Here is a 19082-nt window from a genome sequence, read left to right as displayed (position 1 = left end):
AGACAAAGATAAGTGGAAGGTGTTTTGTCTTGATGGAGCATCAAAACTACAGAAACCTGGAAGAATTGCCAACATATACACTACGAACAAGGGTGTATCTAAACGTTGGAAGCCCATGAACACAAAGGAAGGGAGATGGCGACTTTTATCCACTACTGTTGGCAACTAGGATATCCACTTAGAGCATAGGACAGATCATCTGGATGGGAATGTGCTAAGGAATAACAGACATCCACATGGGCTCTTGAGACCACCGGAACTTTGGGGAACCATGAGTTAGATTTCGTCGCTGAGGACAATAAGATATGTTCCTCCCACCAGCAGACATAACTTTTCCTACCGCAGGTCATGAGCTCGAGTCCAAATCCAGTCATAATTCCTGGAAGAGAAGTCAAAACCTATCCTGTGCACTTATGATCACGAAGGTATGAAAACAGGAAGATATCACTTTCAAATTGGAAATACAGCCAGACGCTAAAAGTTGTAAAACAAAACAAACTCACGAAGTAGCAATGAATGCAAGAAAGAAAATCCAAAGGAAAAGAAGAAAGTGCCATGATCGAAGGAATTCTAAGAAACTTAGAGGATGGTGCCAAAACATTTTATGGGGAAACCATATAGGGTTAAATGCGTGCATTTCCAAAATTTAAAAACAGCAAAAAAGAAAGCCAACCAAAAGGATGACTGAAGGAACAGAATGAAGAAAAACCAAACTCTAAAGTTAACAGAAAAATTAAAATCATACAAGTGATTATCAAAATTAAGGAAATATAAAGAAACAAATAGAAAAAAAAAATAAGTAGATCCCACACTTCGGTTTGAAAACAAGAACAAACCGTCTAAGCCATTACTGGAAAACAATGGGAGACAAGCACACAGCTGACAGTATGAAACCAAATGACAAGTGGTAAAAATAAAAAAAGAATAACCTAAGAGGCACATCCACGCATTTATGCTAGCAAATCCAAGATCTGAGAGAAAAGGATAAATTCCCAGACACATAGAAACATCCAAGATTAGGTCAGGAAACCTTCAAAATCTCAGCTCTCTAGTAGTGACTGAAGCACTTGAAGCAGTAATCCAACACCTGCAAACACACAGAAGGCCAGGTCCAAGTCATTCTCCTGTGGCACTCTTCTAAGTATTTAGCGAAGGCCTTGTCATGTCCTCTCATCGATTCCAGAGATGGAAGGGGCGGGTAGACTCTAATTCACAAGGATAAAGACCTAATTCAGAGAATGACATTTAGGGAATCCAATCCCATGTCATTTCAATAAGGAAAGATAATAAAAAATATAATGCTTTCCTTTTCTCCTTGTGACTTCCTTTGGTATTATGAGGGAGGGAATGTTTTCCTCTGAATTTTTGTTGTTGTTATTGCTGTTCTGTTGAGAAAGCCTGCCTATCATCCATCATCCGTTATTGACAGAGTATTCACGGATGCTTTAGTTGATTGTACGTCCTAGTGCTCCTCCTAATATATGCCACAACTCCTGACCACCCATTAAGCAGTTCTCTTTTCTGTAACCCTCAGCTTGGTTCTCAGAGTCCTGAGTCACTCCTGGTGGGTCTCCTTCTCTGACTTATTCCAATTCAGTTTTCCCTTACTTTACTAAGGGCCAAGGTATTCCTCCCGAGGCACATTGAGGGAAGACATATGATATTTCCCTTTGTCAGCTTGCCTTTTCCATTAGCCCTCAACCAGGCAAGGGACATTCTTGTCAAGGTAAGGTCCAGGGTTTCATTCACTTCGATGGCTGAGGAATACTGTGGTGCTGAAATGGACCCAAACTTCCTGATACACTAGTCCTTGCAAGGGCATTGTGGCTCACTCCAAAGGTCTGCTCAAGTGGGCCTTGCAAGCCATCAGTATAGGCCGTCCCTTTGGTCGTGACTGTCAGCACCAACCCTCTGGACTCCGGAGAACGGCAAGAGACACAAAAGAGACTTGTTCAAAATGTCTATACTCGTTACCACAACAAGTACAGTTAACTAATAATGACGACGGTTGCAGTCAAGGCCTCTTCCTTAAAATTAGCTCTGATGCAGAATGTCATTCTCCTCGAAGACTTTGCAAAGTTTGTTAAGTTAAAGCCGGTAGACAGAAGACAAATCCCTAGGCCACGTGTTTTAGAACACTAGGAGATGAGGCCACAGACGACACCATATATCGATGCCCTCACCTTTTTCCACGAAAAGGGACTTTCCGCCCTTTAGTCATCACTGACCCATAAGCTGACGACGCTGACAAAGTACGCTCTCTCCCACAGGATGACAAGCCTCACGCGGAGCTCTCATACCCATGAGGCCTCACCGTTTCTTGATATCTCTAGAAATTGTAGTGGAAAGAGGACATCTTGCTGTCTCAAGGGATATGTTGGCCTAAAGGAAGGTATACTGAATGTCATTTTCTTTCCACTTTGTCTCTAGAAAGGGGAAGTGGGACATTATCCCACAAGACAACCTGAGCTCTTGTTCAGGCTCAGAGGGCTCCTGTTCTGTCCTTCCCGGGGCTTTATACCTAAAGCCATAGGACACCAATTCATGGGAGAGGGACAGCTGCTTCAGTGAAGCCAGCATCTGTGATGTCACAATGCTTTGAGGACATAGCAACCACTCCTCATCAACCCACACCTGATCACGACACTAGGCTCGAGTATTCATGGGTGCGCTAAGAGGACCTCAAGCTGTCCCTAACCGCTGGACCCACCTGGATCCCTCACCAAGGTAGTTTGCGAAGTGAGTCGGTGTCACATTCTCCCTGGCACAATTTGTAGTGTGTGGTCGTGACTGTCAGCACCAACCCTCTGGACTCCGGAGAACGGCAAGCATCCTTCATTCCATCTTAGCCATGACAGGCCAAGAAACAATCATAACGCCAGCAAAACCTCAGGGGAGGAAATACGAGCCCTGTGCAAGGGTGAGGCCTTTACACCCAAATTCGGAGCTCCTAAACAGGAAAATGGCCACCCAAGGAAATCTCAAAGTAATCCCATGGAACCGAGCCAAAGGCATGTCTAGATTCTTCCACAGCGAGGACACGAGTACCTCGAGCTTCTCCAGACACGATGCCAAGAAGGCATCCCCATCTTCCAAAACCATGCATCCAAGGCAGAATCTAACCCTAGAACCTTAGGTCCAGGATGGACTCATGTACTTGGAGTACATAAGAGCCAACGGAGAGAGTGTTGGAAGAGACCCTTAGCCCAAGTGAAGCCATCTAAAAGACTTCCGTGCCCGTTTCAGGAAGACAATTTGTATGTCCAAAAGGACGCATTGAAGAGGATTCGAATGTGGAAGAACCTGGAGTACCCCCTCAGGGTGGAGCAGCTACCTTTGTGGAACTGCATTGGGATGTGGCAACACCAGCCTGCCTTCACCTTTCATGACCATTATCCATTGGCTTCATGCGATAAGCAAACAGTGCCTCTTGTGGAAGATGGGCATGTTCCAATGGAGCCCCGAGAGGATGCACAATGTGTCAACACGTGGTCAGTACAGCACAACAGACATCGGATGCTTCAGGTTGGTGAGGAGATCCAGGATGAAAAAGAACAAGAGAATTAACAAGGAGTTCTGAGCGACAGTCGGACATTTTAGGATGGTGGGAGGCTCTCTGTAACTGGCTGCCCTCCATAGGAAGCTAGGTCAAAATTCAATAAAACATCCTCAGGACTCAGTCAATTATTGTGCACTGGTTTTGTTTTGTTATATTGTCCAACGATGTGCATGCTTGTATTGGACAGAAAGGCATAGAAATCCCAGTCAGGGGGTGGAGCTGGAGAGGGAGAAGCTTACTTGAGACCAGATTCAATGCCTAGACCAAGGAATCATGAGTTAATATGAAGGCCGCCTCTGAACTGATGGACACAACCAGGGACCCAACCATTGACCTCTGAAAACCTTCTGGTTCTAGACAAGAACTGCTGCTCTGTCATTGTTCAGAAATGCAGGGGATAAATATTTTGGCTTTGGCTGTGTTGCTTGAGCTATCCGGCCTGCTTCGAGAGCTGGTATAGCTTTTCTTCTTTAAGTCAGTGACTGGACTATGAACAAACTATTCTCCGATGCCTATATGCCTAAAGAGAATACCTCCATGCCTAGATTTTCCAAGGGGAATGGAACTATGTCTTTTGGTGCTCTGCTTCTTTGGAAGGTGATGGTAGTCCTCGGTGCCCCTGATTCTGGACCTCTGTCTCTGCTCCCAGATGAGGGTCGTTTTCAGCCCCAAGTTCTCCAATCTACGTTCAGTGCTCTTTTCTTTCTCTCACTCTTACTTCTCCTACAAGAGGCACGTCTTTCATTTCCGTGGAGATTCACTAAGCTCAATTTCATGTTACATCATTCTGCCTTCTCTATGCAGGAAAAAGATGGTGTTCTTTCGATTCGATGTCTCACAAGCCTACCGATCTGAGAACTCCAGCCCTCAAGACTTGTGTTGTCAAGAACTCGTGCCCTCCAGACCCTCTGCATGTCACAGCTAACGGCAATTGTAAACAGGTTCCTTGTGGGGTCCCAGTGTGTCCTGCTCTCCTGTGCCTTTGTCCTCTGCATGGGCTCATGGCCCTCTGATCCACGAACCAACCAAATCTCCCCTGACCTGAGCCATGTCATCAAATTCTCCCATCATCTCTGCGACTTCCGTTCTCTTTGGCTGTGGAGTTTACCTTGTAGGCTTCAGGTTAATTTCACCCCCTTGCAGTTGTTGATGACATCTTCCTGTTGACTTCATGGCAGAATACAAGAATAAATTATTAGACACTACTACTATTTCACTATCCTCCATGTCACCGCAAATTCGTACTGAGAAATAAGCAAGAATGAATTCTTCCACTTGTCTCATATGGCAGTGTTGCAGAGAGCATTGTGCTTCGTCACATCTATCATTCTCAGAAAGACAACAAACAGAGAATTTTACTCCCTCATGACAGTCAAGAAACATATGAAAAAGCAAGGGTATTGGGACAAACGGTACGACTCTAATGAGGAGCTCAAATGCTCGTGTTTGTTTGAAGGCAGTTTTGTGAGAACACGTGTTTCTCGAAGAGGACAAGAAATGACATTCCTCACAGAAGATTTTCCTGAAATGGATGGAATGTGAGTTTTCAATGCATATCAAATTGAATTCCTACCCATAAGAGACCGAATTCCTACCTCTAATATTTTAATAATAACTGTTATGTGAAACATACACAGACCAACACACATTAAACATTCACATACACACACAAGAACAAACAAAAATATAAGACATGCAAAATATGGGGAGGGGGCGAGGAATCGTACTAATGAAGCAACTGCAAAGAATATACCATAAAGCAAAAAGGATAATAGAATCCAAGTGAGAAGCCAACTGAAATGGAAAGTGAATTATTACCTATCAATAATTCATTCGGTATTCAGGACTAAAGTCTCCCGTCAATACAAACAGTTGGTAGGAGTGGTTGAAATTCCAAAACAAAACAAACAAACAAAAAGGTAGAAAGGATCCACAAGAAAACACATATATTAAAAAAGCTCGACCTTCTGTTGCCCATGGGAGATTTTCTTTGACTATAAATATACTCATAGCTTTCGAGTGAAGAAATTGGGAAGACGTAGGTTATGCTCTTGCCAAGGAGAAGAGAGCCAAAGTATTTGTACCTAAGTCAGCGAGAGTGATTTTATGCCTTCGAGAGACAAAAGATTAGCGGAAGGTGTTTTGTATTGATGGAGCATCAAAATAACAGAAACCTGGAAGAATTGCCAACATATACACCACGAACAAGGGTGTATTTAAACGTTGAAAGCCTATGAACAGACAGGAAGAGAGATGGTGACTTTAATCCAATACTTTGGGAACTATGATATCCACGATAAGCACAGAACAGAACATCTGGATGGGAAGGAGATAAGAAATAAAAGAAATTCACATGCGCTCTCAAGACAACCGGAACTTTGAGGATCAATGAGTAAGATTGCGTCTCTGAGGACAATAAGATATGTTCTTCCCACGACAGACCTAACCTTGTCTATCCCAGGTCATGAGGTCGAATCCAAATCCAGTGGTAATGCATGGAAGAGAAGTCAAAGCCTATCCTGTGCTCTTATGATCACGAAGGTATGAAAACAGGAAGATATCACTTTCAAATTGGAAATGCACATATTGGGAAGCCATATGATATTTCCCTTTCTCTGCTTGCCTTTTCCATTTCCCATCAGCCAGGCATGGGGCCTTCATGTCATTGCAAGGTCCAGGGGTTAATTCACTTAGGCAATTGAGTTATACTGTGGTGCTGAAATGGACCCAAACTTCCTGATTCACTAGTTCTCGCCAGGGCATTGTGGCTCAATCCAAAGGTCTGCTCGAATGGGCCTTGCAGGCTGTCGGTATAGGCCATCCCTTTCCTTCTGACTAAAGACACTTGGTCAACATGTCTATACCCGTTACCACAACAAGTACAGTTAACTAATGATGATGACAGTTGTGGTCCAGGCCTCTTCCTTAAGAGTTAGCTCTGACACAGAATATCACTCTCCTCGAAGACTTTGCAAATGTGTTTCAGGGAAAGCCAGGTCGACAGAGGCCTAATCCCTTAGCCTCGTGTTTCAGACACTAGGAGACGAGGCCACAGACAGCACCATATATCGATGACCTCACCTTTCTCCTCGAAAAGGGACTTTCCGTCCATTAGTCAACACTGACCCATAGGCAAAAAAGCTTGCAAAGAATGCTTACACCCACAGGATGACTATCCCCATGGTGAGCTGCTCATTCTTGGGGGCCTCACTGTTTCTTGAGATCTCTAGAAATTGTAGTGGAAATAAGTGACCTTGCTGTCTCCGGGATATTTTGGCCTAAAGGCAGGTATACTGAATGTCAATTTCTTTCTTCTTTGTGTCTAGAAAGGGGAAGTGGGACATATACCCACAAGACAAGCTGTGTTCTTGACCAGGCTCAGAGGGCTCTTGTTCTGTCCTTCAGGGGCTTCCTAACTAAAGCCATAGGACACTAATATCATTGTAAAGGGACAGCTGCATCAGTGAAGCCAGCATCTGTGATGTCACAAAGCTTTGAGGTCATAGCAACCACTACTCATCAACCCATGCCTGATCACTACACTTGGCTGGAGTAATCATGGGTGGGCCAAGAAGACCCCACTGTCCCAAATCGCTGGAGCTGCCTGGCTCTCTCACCAAGGCATTTTGCGAAGCGAATCAGTGTCACCTTCTCCAAGGACCAATACGTAGTGTTTGGTCGTGACTGTCAGCACCAGCCCTCTGGAATTTGAAGAAAGGCACAAATTCCTCATTCCATCAGAGCCACGACAGGTCAAGGAACAATCAGACCGAAAGCAGCAGGCTCAGGGGAGGAAATCCGAGCCCTGTGCAAGGGTGATGCCCTCCCACTCAATCACGGAGCTCTGAAGAGGAAAACGGACACCCAAGGAAAGCTCAAAGTGAATCCCCGCAACTGTATCAAAGACAAGTCTGGATTCTTCCACAGCGAGGACACAAGTACCTCAAGCGTCTCCAGAAATGGTATAACAAGGAATCCCAATCTTCCAAAATGACCATGCATCCAAGGCAGACACTACAACCTAGAACCATAGGTCCAGGATGGACTCATGTTCTTGGAGTCCACAGGAGCCAACGGAGAGCCTGTTGGAAGAGACCCATAGCCCAAGTGAAGCCATTTGAAAGACTTTCGTGCCCGTTTCAGGAAGACAACCTGTATGTCCAAAAGGACAATTGAAGAGGTTTCGATTGTGAAGAACCTGCGGTACTCCCTCAGGGTGGAGCAGCTACCCTCTGTGGAACTGCATGGAGATGTGGCAGCACAAGCCTGCCTTCACACTCATGACAATTCCCACATGGTTTCATGCGATAAGCAAACAGTGCCTCTGGAGGAAGATGGGCACTTTCCAATGGAGCCCAAGAGGATTCACAGTGTGTCAAAAAGGGATCAATACAGTGCGACAGCAGATGCTGCAGGTTATTTAGGAGATCCAGGAACATAGAACAGGAGAATGAACAAGGGAAATCTGAGCGAAGGTCGGACATTTTAGGGTGGTGGGGGGTCTCTGTACCTGTTTGCCGTTCTTAGGAATTTAGGTCTAAATTCAATAAAACATCCTCTGGCCCCAGTCAATTATTGTGCACTGGTTTTTGTCTTTGTTATCTTGTCCAACGATGCGCATGCACGTATTGGACAGAGAGGCAGAGAGATCCCAATCCGGGGGTGGAGTTGGAGAAGGAGAATCTTACTTGCCCCTGATCAGAGAACCTACAGGAGACAATGCCAAGACCCTGGAATCATCAACTCAACAGAACGCAGGGCTGCAGAATGCTGTGTTCAGAGAGAACATGTGGTCAATGCTTTCTTCTCGTCCCCTATGGGAGTTTCTTTTCTCCTAGACAAAGCATCGTGGACTGAGGAAAGCAGTCCTCCAAGTGTTCCACGGTTGGGATTTTGTGTTGGCAGGGTAGGCATCCAATGTCATCAACTACCTCTCTTGGCCAGTAGCTCTGTCTTGATGCTGCTAGTGCGAGAGATCCAAATTTTTATGTACCCATTGAGACATCTCCACAAACAATGCCTTTCACGGATGCACTCCCAGGACTCACCATTTTCCCACTGCATCTCCTGATATTGTCTCTGATCATTGTCTCCAGGCTCCTGCCCCTGCTTGCTTGTTGTTGTCCTATGAGGTTAAAGGACAGTGTTCTTTCGATTCGATGTCTGCCAAGCCTGCTGAGCTGAAAACTCCAGCCCTCAAGACTTGTGTTGTCAGGAACTCGTGCCCTTCAGACCCTCAGTGTCACAGCAAAGGGCACTGGGTGACAGGTTTCCTGTGGGTTCTCAATGTGCCCTGCTCTCCTGTGCCTTTACCCTCTGCATGGGCTCATGGCTCTCTAATCCACAAACCACCCAAATCACCCCTGAGCTATGTCTCCTCCCTTCTCCCATGATCTCTGCAACTTCCGTTCTCTTTCGCTGTGGAGTTTACCTTGTAGGCTTCAGGTAAAAATCGCCACCATTGCAGTTGTTGTGGTCATCTTCCTGTTGCCTTCATGGATGAAGACAAGCATGAGGTTATTAGACACTACTACCATCTCACTGTCCTCCATGTCACTGCAAATTCATATTGAGACATAAGCAAGAATGAATTCTTCCACTTGTCACATATGGCAGTGTTGCAGAGAGCATTGGGCTTCGTCACATCTATCATTCTCAGAAAGACAACAAACAGACGATTTAACTCCCTCATGACAGTCAAGAAACATACGAAAAAGAAAGGGTATTGGGACAAACAGTACGACTCTAATGAGGAACTCAAATGGTGGTGTTTGTTTGAAGGCAGTTTGTGAGAACACCTGTTTCTCGAAGAGGACAAGAGATGACATTTCTCACAGAAGATTTTCCTGAAACTGATGGAAAGTGACTGTTCAAGGTATGTCAATTTTAATTGCTACCCATAAGAGACTGAATTCCTATCCTTCGAAATTTAATCATAAGTGTTATATGAAACACACACAGACCACACACACATTAACATATTCACATGCCCAGAAACATGAATACACAGAAGGATAAGACATGCCATAGATGGGGAGGAAGAGAGGAATCGTACTAATGAAGCAACCCCAAATAAAATACAATTAAGGGGAAAGGCAAATAGTATCCAATGATAAGCCAACCGAAATGAGAAAGTGAACTATTACCTATCAATAATTCCTTCAGTATTCAGGACTAAAGTCTCCCGTCAATAGAAACAGTTTGTAGCAGTGTTTGAAATTCAAAAAAAAAAAAAATGGTAAAGAAGATCCATAATAAAACAACAAATATTAAACAAGCTCGACCTTCTGTTGCCCATAGGAGATGTCCTTAGACTATAAAGATATGTAAAGCTTTCAGGAAAAGAAATTGGGAAAACCCAAGATATGGTCATGCCAAGGAGAACATGGCCAAAGTGTTTGTGCCTAAATCAGTGAGAATGATTTTATGCCTTCGAGAGACAAAAGATTAGCGGAAGGTGTTTTGTATTGATGGAGCATCAAAACAACAAAACCTGGAAGAATTGCCAACATATACACCAAGAACAATGGTGTATCTAAACGTTGGAAGCCTATGAACACACAGGAATGGAGATGGCGACTTTTATCCAATACTGTTGGCAACTATGATATCCACGTTAAGCATAGGACAGATCATCTGAATGGGAAGGAGCTAAGGAAGAAAAGACGTCCACAAGAACTCTTTAGACCACTGGAACTTTGGGGATCCATGAGTAAGATTGCGTCTCTGAGGACAATAAGATATGTTCTTCCCAGCGGCAGACATATCTTTGTCTATTCGGGTCATGAGCTCGAGTCCAAACCCAGTCGTAATTCATGGAAGAGAAATCAAAACCTATCCTGGGTACTTATGATCACGAATGTATGAAAACGGGAAGATATCACTTTCAAATTGGAAATATAGCCAGACACTAAAATTTGGAAAACACAACACACTCACGAACTAGCAATGAATGCAAGAAAGAAAATCGAAAGGAAAAGCAGAAAGAGCCATGAACAAAGGAATATCAAGAAACTTATGGGATGATGCCAAAACATTTTTTGGGGAAACCATATAGGGTTAAATGCATGCATTTCCAAAATTTAAAAACACTGATAAAGAAAGCCACCTAACTGGACGTTTGAAGCAACCGAATGAAGAAAAACCAAACACCAGTGTTAACAGAAAAATTGAAATCATACATGTGATTATCAAATTAAGGAAATACAAACAAACAAATAGGAAAAAAATCAGGAGATCTCACACTTCAGATTTGAAAACACGAACAAACCACAGAAGACATTACTGGAAAAAAACAGGGAGAGAAGCACACAACTGACAGTATGGAACCACATGACAACATTTCAAAGGAAAAAAGAATAACCTAAGAGACACATCCAGATATTTATGCTAGCAATCCAAGAACTGCGAGAAAAGTTTAAATACCACACACATAGAGAAACACAAGATTAGGTCAGGAAACCTACAAAATCTCAGCTCTCTAGTATTGACTGAAGCGTATGGAGCAATAATCCAACACCTGCCAACACACAGAAGGCCAGGTCCAAGGTATTCTCCTGGGCCACTCTTCTAGGTAATTAGGGAAGGCATTGTCATGTCCTCTCAAGGATTCCAGAGATGGAAGAGGCGGGTAGACTCTAATTCACAAGGATAAAAACCCAATTCAGAGAAGGACATTTTAGGAAACCAATCCCATGTCATTTCAATAAAAAAAGATAATAAAAAATATCATTCTTTCTTTAGCTCCCAGTGAATACCTTTGGTTTTGAGAGGGCCAGATTGTTTTCCTCTGAATTTATGTTGTTGTTGTTGCTGTTCCGTTGAGAATGCCTTCCTATCATCCATCATCTGTTTTTGACAGAGTATTCATCGATGCTTTAGTTGCATGTACATTGTAGTGCTCCTCCTAATATATGCCACAAGTCCTGAACACCATTAGGCGGTTCTCATTTCTGTAACCCACAGCTTGGTTCTCAAATTCCTGAGTCACTCCTGGTGAGTCTCCATTGCTGACTTCTTCCCCTTCCTTTTTTTCCTTCCTTTACTAAGGGTCAAGGTATTCCTCCAGAGGAACATATTGTGGGAAGCCATATGATATTTCCCTTTGTCTGCTTGCCTTTTCCATTTCCCATCAGCCAGGCATTGGACACTCATGTCAAGGCATGTTCCACGGGTTCATTCACTTCAACTGCTTAGGATCCTGTGGCGCCGAAATGGACCCAAACTTCCTGATCAACTAGACCTTGCCAGGGCATTGTGGCTCACTCCAAAGGTCTGCTCAAATGGGCCTTGCTAGTCGTCAGTATAGGCCGTCCCATTCCTTTTGACTAAAGAGACTTGGTCAACATGTCTATACCCGTTACCACAACAAGTACAGTTAAATAATGATGACAACGGGTGCGGTCCAGGCCTCTTCCTTAAGTGTTAGCTCTGATGCAGAATATCACTCTCCTCGAAGACTTTGCAAAGGTTTTTACGCGAAAGACAGGTAGACAGAGGCGTAATCCCTTAGCCGCGTGTTTCAGAACACTAGGAGACGTGGCCACAGACGGCACCATATAACGATGCCCTCATTTTTTTACTCGAAAAGGGACTTTCCGTCCCTTAGTCATCACCTAACAAAGGAAAAAGACGCTGAGAAAGGACGCTATCACCCACAGGATGACAAACCCCACGGAGAGCTGATCATACCCGCGAGGCCTCACTGTTTCTTGAGATCTCTAGAAATAGTAGTGGAACTAGGACAGTTTAATGTCTCTGCGGAAATGGTGGCCTAAATGAAGGTATACTAAATGTCATTTTCTTTCCTCTTAGTCTCTAGGAAGGGGAAGTGGGACATTATCGCACCAGACAACCTGAGTTCTTGTTCAGGCTCAGAGGGCTGTTGTTCTGTCCTTCCTGGGGCTTCCTAACTAAAGCCATAGGACACGAATGTCATGGGAGAGGGACAGCTGCTTCAGTGAAGCCAGCATCTGTGATGTTATAAAGCTTTGAGTTCGTAGCAACCACTCCTCATCAACCCTTGCCTGATCAGTACACTTTTCTATAGTAGTCATGGGTGGGCAAGAGGACCAGCAGCCGTCCCAAACCAGTGAAGCCACCTGGGTCTCTCACCAAAGCAGTTTGCAAAGCGAGTTGGTGTCACCTTCTCTATGGTCCATAAAATAGAGTTTGCTCGTGATTTTCAGCACCAGCCCTCTGGACTCTGGAGAAAGGCAAGCATCCCTCATTCCATCAGGGCCACTCAACGAAAGCTCAAAGTGAACCCCCGCAACCATGCCAAAGACATGTCTGGATCTTCCACAGCAAGGAACGAGACCTCGAGCGTCTCCAGATACGGTGCAAACAAAGCTTTCCAATCTTCCAAAATGACCATGCATCCAAGGCAATCTCCACACCCTAGAACCTTAGGTCCAGGATTGACTCATGTACTTGGAGTCCACAGAAGACAACGGAGAGCATGTTGGAAGAGACCCGTAGCCCAAGTGAAGCCATCTGAAAAACTTCCGTGCCCATTACAGGAAGACAAAATGTATGTAGAAAAGGACGCATTGAAGAGGATTCAAATATGGAGGAAGCTTGAGCACTCCCTCAGGGTGGAGAAGCTCCCCTCTGTGGTACTGCATGGAGATGTGGCAGCACAAGCCTGCCTTCACCCTCTCATGACCATCCCCCAAATGGTTTCTTGCGTGCCCATTGCGGAAGGTTTCATGCGTGCCCAGTGCCTCTTGCGGAAGATGGGCATGTTCCTAGGAGCCCCGATAAGATGCATAATATGTCAACAAGGGGTTAGTACAGCATGACAGACAGCGGATGCTGCGAGTTGGTGAGGTGATCCAGGAAGGCAAAAAACAGGAGAATGAACAAGGGAGCTCTGAGCGAATGTCGGGCATTTTAGGATGGTGGGAGTTTCTCTGTACCTGGCTGCCCTCCATAGGAACCTAGGTCCAAATTCAATAAAACATCTTCAGGACCCAGTCAATTATTGTTCACTGGTTTTGTCTTTGTTATCCTGTACAAATATGTGCATGCTCGTATTGGACAGAGAGGCAGAGAGATCCCTATCAGGGGGTGGAACTGGAGAGGGAGAAGCTTACTTGATCCTGAGCAGAGAACCTGAGACCAGATTTGATACCAAGACCCTGGAATCATGAGTTGATCTCAAGTCCACGTCTGGTCTGATGGACACAACATGGGACTCAACCATTGACGTCTGAGTACCTCCTGGTTCTAGACAAGAGAGCTGCTCTGTCATTTTTCAAAAATGCAGGGGATAAGGATTTTGGCTTGGGCTGGTGTTGCTTGAGCTATCCTGGCCTGCTTCGAGAGCTGGTATAGCTTTTCCTCATGAAGTCAGTGACTGGGCTATGGACAAACTATTCACCCATAACTATTGCCAAAAGATATTCTTCCATGCCTAGATTTTCCAGGGGGAATGACACTATGTCTTTTTGTGTTCTGTTGCTGTGAAAGGAGATGATAGTCCTCTGTACCTCTGATTCTGGACCTCTGTTTCTGCTCCCAGATGAGGGTCATTTTTGACCCTGATTTCTCAAATCCATGTTCAGTCTTCTTTTCTTTTTATCACTTTTACTCTGCTACAAAAGCACCTCTTTCAATTCCTTGGAGATGATGATTCCCTAAGCTCAGTATCATGTTCCATCATTCTGCCTTTTCTCTTAGAATTTGCTTCCTTATTTTCTAGGCTTATTCTTCTCAGTCACTATTTGGATCTTCCAATTATGCCATGTTCCCGTACTTTGCATCCAGTCTCCAACCAGTCTTCTCTTCAGGAGCTCTGTGTGTGTGTGTGTGTGTGTGTGTGTGTGTGTGTGTGTGTATGTGTATGGCATGCATGCCATCTGCTGTTGTGTACGTCTGACCCTTCCTTGAGACCAATCAACTGCTAGGGCCCTCCTTTCCTGACGTTTGATGTGTTTTTGGTCCGGGCTGAATATGCTGAGGTTTACATAGGTGGGCTCTGGTGTGCCTGTAAAAGGAGACATTCCACCAACTCAAAAGAATTCAGGTCTGCAGAATGCTGTGTTCAGAAGAGAGCATGTGGTCAAGGCTTTCTTCTCGTGCCCAATGCTCCGTGGACTAAGCATCTTGGACTGAGGAAGTCAGTCCTCCAAGTGCTCCATGGTTGGGATTTCGTGTTGGCAGGCTTGGCAGCAAATGTCCTCACTGTCCTTCTTGGCCAATAGCTCTGTCTTGATGCTGCTGGTGAGAGAGCCCAAAATTTCTTATGCCCCCATTGAGTCATTTCCACAAACAATGCCTCTCATGGATGCACTGCCAGGTCCCACCATCTTCCCAATGCTTCTCCTGGTATTGTCTCTGATCATTGTCTCCAGGCAGTCTGCACCTGGTTGCTTCTTGGTGTCCTGTGCAGGAAAAATGTGGTGTTCTTTCAAGCCAATGTCTGCCAAGCCTACTGATTTCAAAAATCTAGCCCTCACAACTTGTGTTTCAAGAACTTGTGCCCTTCAGATCCTATGCTCATAACAGCCCATGGCACTGGGATACAGGTTTCTTGTGGGTTCCCAGTGAGCCATGCTTTCCTGTGCCTTTGTCCTTTGAATGGTATCTCTGCCCTCTGATGCATGAACCACACAAATCTCCACTGAGCCATGTCTCCAACCTTCTCCCTTAGTCTCTGCGCTTTCCATTCTCTTCGCTGTGGAGAATACTTTGTAGGGTTCAGGTCAATATCCACCCCATTGCAGTTTATGTTGTCCTCTTTCTGTTGCTTTCATGGCTGAATACAAACACGAGGCTATTAGCCACTACTACCATCTCACTGTCCTCCATGTCACCGCAAATTCTTACTAAGACATAAGCCAGAATGAATTCTTCCACATGTCTCATGTGGCAGGGTTGGGGAGACCATTGGGCTTCATCACATCTATCATTCTCAGAAAGAAAACAGACTGTTTGTCTCAGAAGGACAAAAACCAGAAGATTTCACTGCCTCAAGACAGTCAAGAAACATATGAAAAAGCAAGGGGTATAGGGACAAAAAATCTACTCTTATGAGGCACAAAAATTTGGTGTTTGTTTGAAGGCAGTTTTGTGAGAATATGTGTTTTTTGAAGAGGAAACTAGATGACGTTCTTTGCAGAAGATGTTCAGAAATGAATGGAATGTGATTTTTCATGGCATCTCAAATTCAGTTGCTATCCTTAAGAGACCGAATTCTTATCTCTTGAAATTTAATTATAAGTGTTATGTGAAACACACACAGACCACACACACATTAACAACAGCACATGCACACACACCTGAACACACTCACATATAAGACACGCAAAAGAGAGAGAGGAAGTCAGAATCACACTAAAGAATCAACCCCACAGAAAATACCATAAAGTGGAATGCAAAGAGAATCCAGTCAGAAGCCAACCAAAATGAGATGTGAACTACTTATCTATCAATAATTCATTCAGTATTCAGGATTAAAGTCTCCCGACAATACAAACTCTTCATAAGAGTGCTTGAAATCACCAAAAAAAAAAAAAAAGGCAGAAAAGATCCATAAGAAAACAAAAATATTATAAAGCTCGACTTTATCTTCACAATAGGAAATTTCCTTCGAATATAAAGATACATATGGCTTGAAAGCAAAGATATTGGGAATACGTAGGATACACTATTGCCAAGGGGAAGAGAGCCAAAGTGATTGTGCCTACGTCAAATGGAGCGATTTTATGCCTCCGAGAGACAAATGATTAGCAGAAGGTGTTTTGTCTTGATGAAGCATCCAAACACCAGACACTGCAAATTCTTACTGAGACTTAAGCAAGAATGAACTCTTCCACATGTCTCATGTGACAGGCTTGCAGAGAGCTTTGGGCTCTGTCATATCTATCATTCTCAGAAAGAAAACTAACAGACTATTTCACTCCCTCAAGACAGTCAAGAAACATATGAAAAATCAAGGGGTATAGGGACAAACAATAGAATTCTAATGAGGCACAAAAATGTGGTGTTTGTTTGAAGTCAGTTTTGTGAGAATACGTGTTTATGGAAGAGGACAAATGATGACATTTCTTCCAGAAGATGTTCTTGAAACGGATAAAATGTGAGTTTACAAGGAATAACAAATTGAATTGCTAACCTTAAGAGACCCAATTCCTACTTCTTGAAATTTAATTATAAGTTTTGTGTGAAACACACACAGACCACGCACACATTAAGACATGCACATGCACACACACACGAACACACACACAGATAAGACACACAAAAGAGGGGGAGGAAGTAAGAAATCGCACTAATGAAGCATCCCCAAAGAAAATACCATAAAAGGGAAAGGCACAGAGAATTCAAGTCAGAAGTCAACCGAATTGAGAAAGTGAACTTCTTACCTAACAATAATTCATTCAGCATTAAGGGCGAAGTCTCCCGTCAATACAAACATTTGGTAGGAGTGGTTGAAATTACAAAAAATAAAATAAAATAAAATAAATTAAAATAAAATAAAATTAAATTAAATTAAAGGAAATAAAATAATAAAATAAACCAAAAAGAAAAAAAATGAGAATAGATCCATCATAAAACAACAAATATTAAACAAGCTCGAATTCTGATGCCCATAGGAGATTTCCTTTGACTATTAAGAACACATAGCTTGAAAGTGACAAAATTTGGAAACGTAGGTTATGCTCTTGCCAAGGAGAAGAGAGCCAAAGTGATTGTGGCTAAGTCATCTAGAGTGATTTTATGCCTTTGAGAGACAAAAGAGAGCAGAAGTTGTTTTGACATGATGGAGCATCAAAATATCAGAAACCTGGAAGAACTGCCAACATATATACCAGATCATGGCTGTATCTAAATGTTGGAAGCATATGAACAGAGAGGAAGGGAGATGGGGACTTTAATCCAATATTGTTGGGGACTATGATATCCACGTTAAGCACAGCACAGATCATCTGGATGGAAAGGTGCTAAGGAATAACAGACGTCCACATGGGCTCTTGAGACCACCTGATCTTTGGGGATCCATAAGTAAGATTGCGTCTCTGAGGACAATAAGATATGTTCTTCCCAGCAGCAGACCTAACTTTGTCTATCGCAGGTCCTGAGCTCGAGTCCAAATCCAGTCTTAATTCTTGGAAGAGAAGTCAAAACCTATCCTGGGCACGTATGATCACGAAGGTATGAAAACGGGAAGATATCACTTTTATATTGGAAATACAGTCATACCCTAAAGGTTGGAAAACCAACACACTCATGAACTAGCAATGAATGCAAGAAAGAAAATCCAAAGGAAATGCAGAAAGAGCCATGAACAAGGGAATGTCATGACACATAAGCAGTGATGCTAAAACATTTTATTTGGAAACCATAAAGGGTCAAAAGCATGAATTTCCATAAATTTAAAAACACACACACACACACACACAAAAAGGAACCTAACTGGACGCCTGAAGGAATAAGTGGAAGAAGAGCTGAACTCCAAAGTTAACAGAAACAATGAAATCATACATATGATTATCGAAATAAAGGAAATTCAAACAAACCATTAGAAAAAAAAAATCCGGAGATCTCACACTTCAGTTCTGAAAACATGAACTAACTGCAGAAGCCATTACTGGGATATAGCAGAGAGACAAGCACACAGCTTGTAAGAAACCACATGACAACTGGTAGAAAGGAAAATAGAATAACCTAAGAGGCTCATACACACATTTTTGCTAGCAAATCCAAGACCGGAGAGATTGGTTAAATTCCCAGACACATAGAAACTCCCAAGATTAGGTCAGGAAACCTACAAAATCTCAGCTTTTTAGTAATGACTGAAGCGTTTGAAGCAGTAATCAAACACCTGCCAGCACACAGAGGGCCAGGTCCAAGTCATTTTCCTGGGCCACTCTTCCAGGTATTTAGCGAAGGCAATGTCATGTCCTCTCATCAATTTCAGAGATAGAACAGGCGGGTAGACGCTAATTTACAAGGATAAAGACCCAATTCAGACCAGGACATTTTAGGAATCAAATTCCATGCCATTTCAATAAGGAAAGATAATAAAAAAATATAATTCTTTCTTTTTCTCCCTGTGCCTTCTTTAGGTTTTGAAAGGGTCACATTGTTTTTCTCTGAATTTTTTAGTTGAAAATCTTAGAATTCTTGGAATGCTTTTGTCATTTTTTTTGACACAGTATTCACGGATCATTTAGTTTCATATGTGACCTAGTGCTTTTCCTAATATATGCCACAGCTCCTGTACACCCATTAAGCATTTCACTTATTCCTTGCATGTGTCTCTTCTCTGTAACCCTCAGCTTGGTTCTCAGAATCCTGAGTCACTCTTGGTTGGTCTCCTTCTCTGCATTCTTCCCATTCAGTTTTCCTTTCCTTTACTAAGGGCCAAGGAAATCCTCCTGAGGAACATATTGTGGAAAGCTAGATGATATTTCTATTGTTCTGCCTGTCTTTTTTATTTCCCGTCATCCAGACATGGGATGTTCATGTCAATGTAAGGTGAGGGGTTCATCCTCCCCAATGACTGAGGAATACT

This window comes from Mustela nivalis (genome assembly GCF_964662115.1).
Source record: "Mustela nivalis genome assembly, chromosome: Y".
Lineage (NCBI taxonomy): Eukaryota > Metazoa > Chordata > Mammalia > Carnivora > Mustelidae > Mustela > Mustela nivalis.
The sequence above is the reverse complement of the archived record's forward strand: the minus strand, read 5'-3'. Positions refer to the sequence as shown.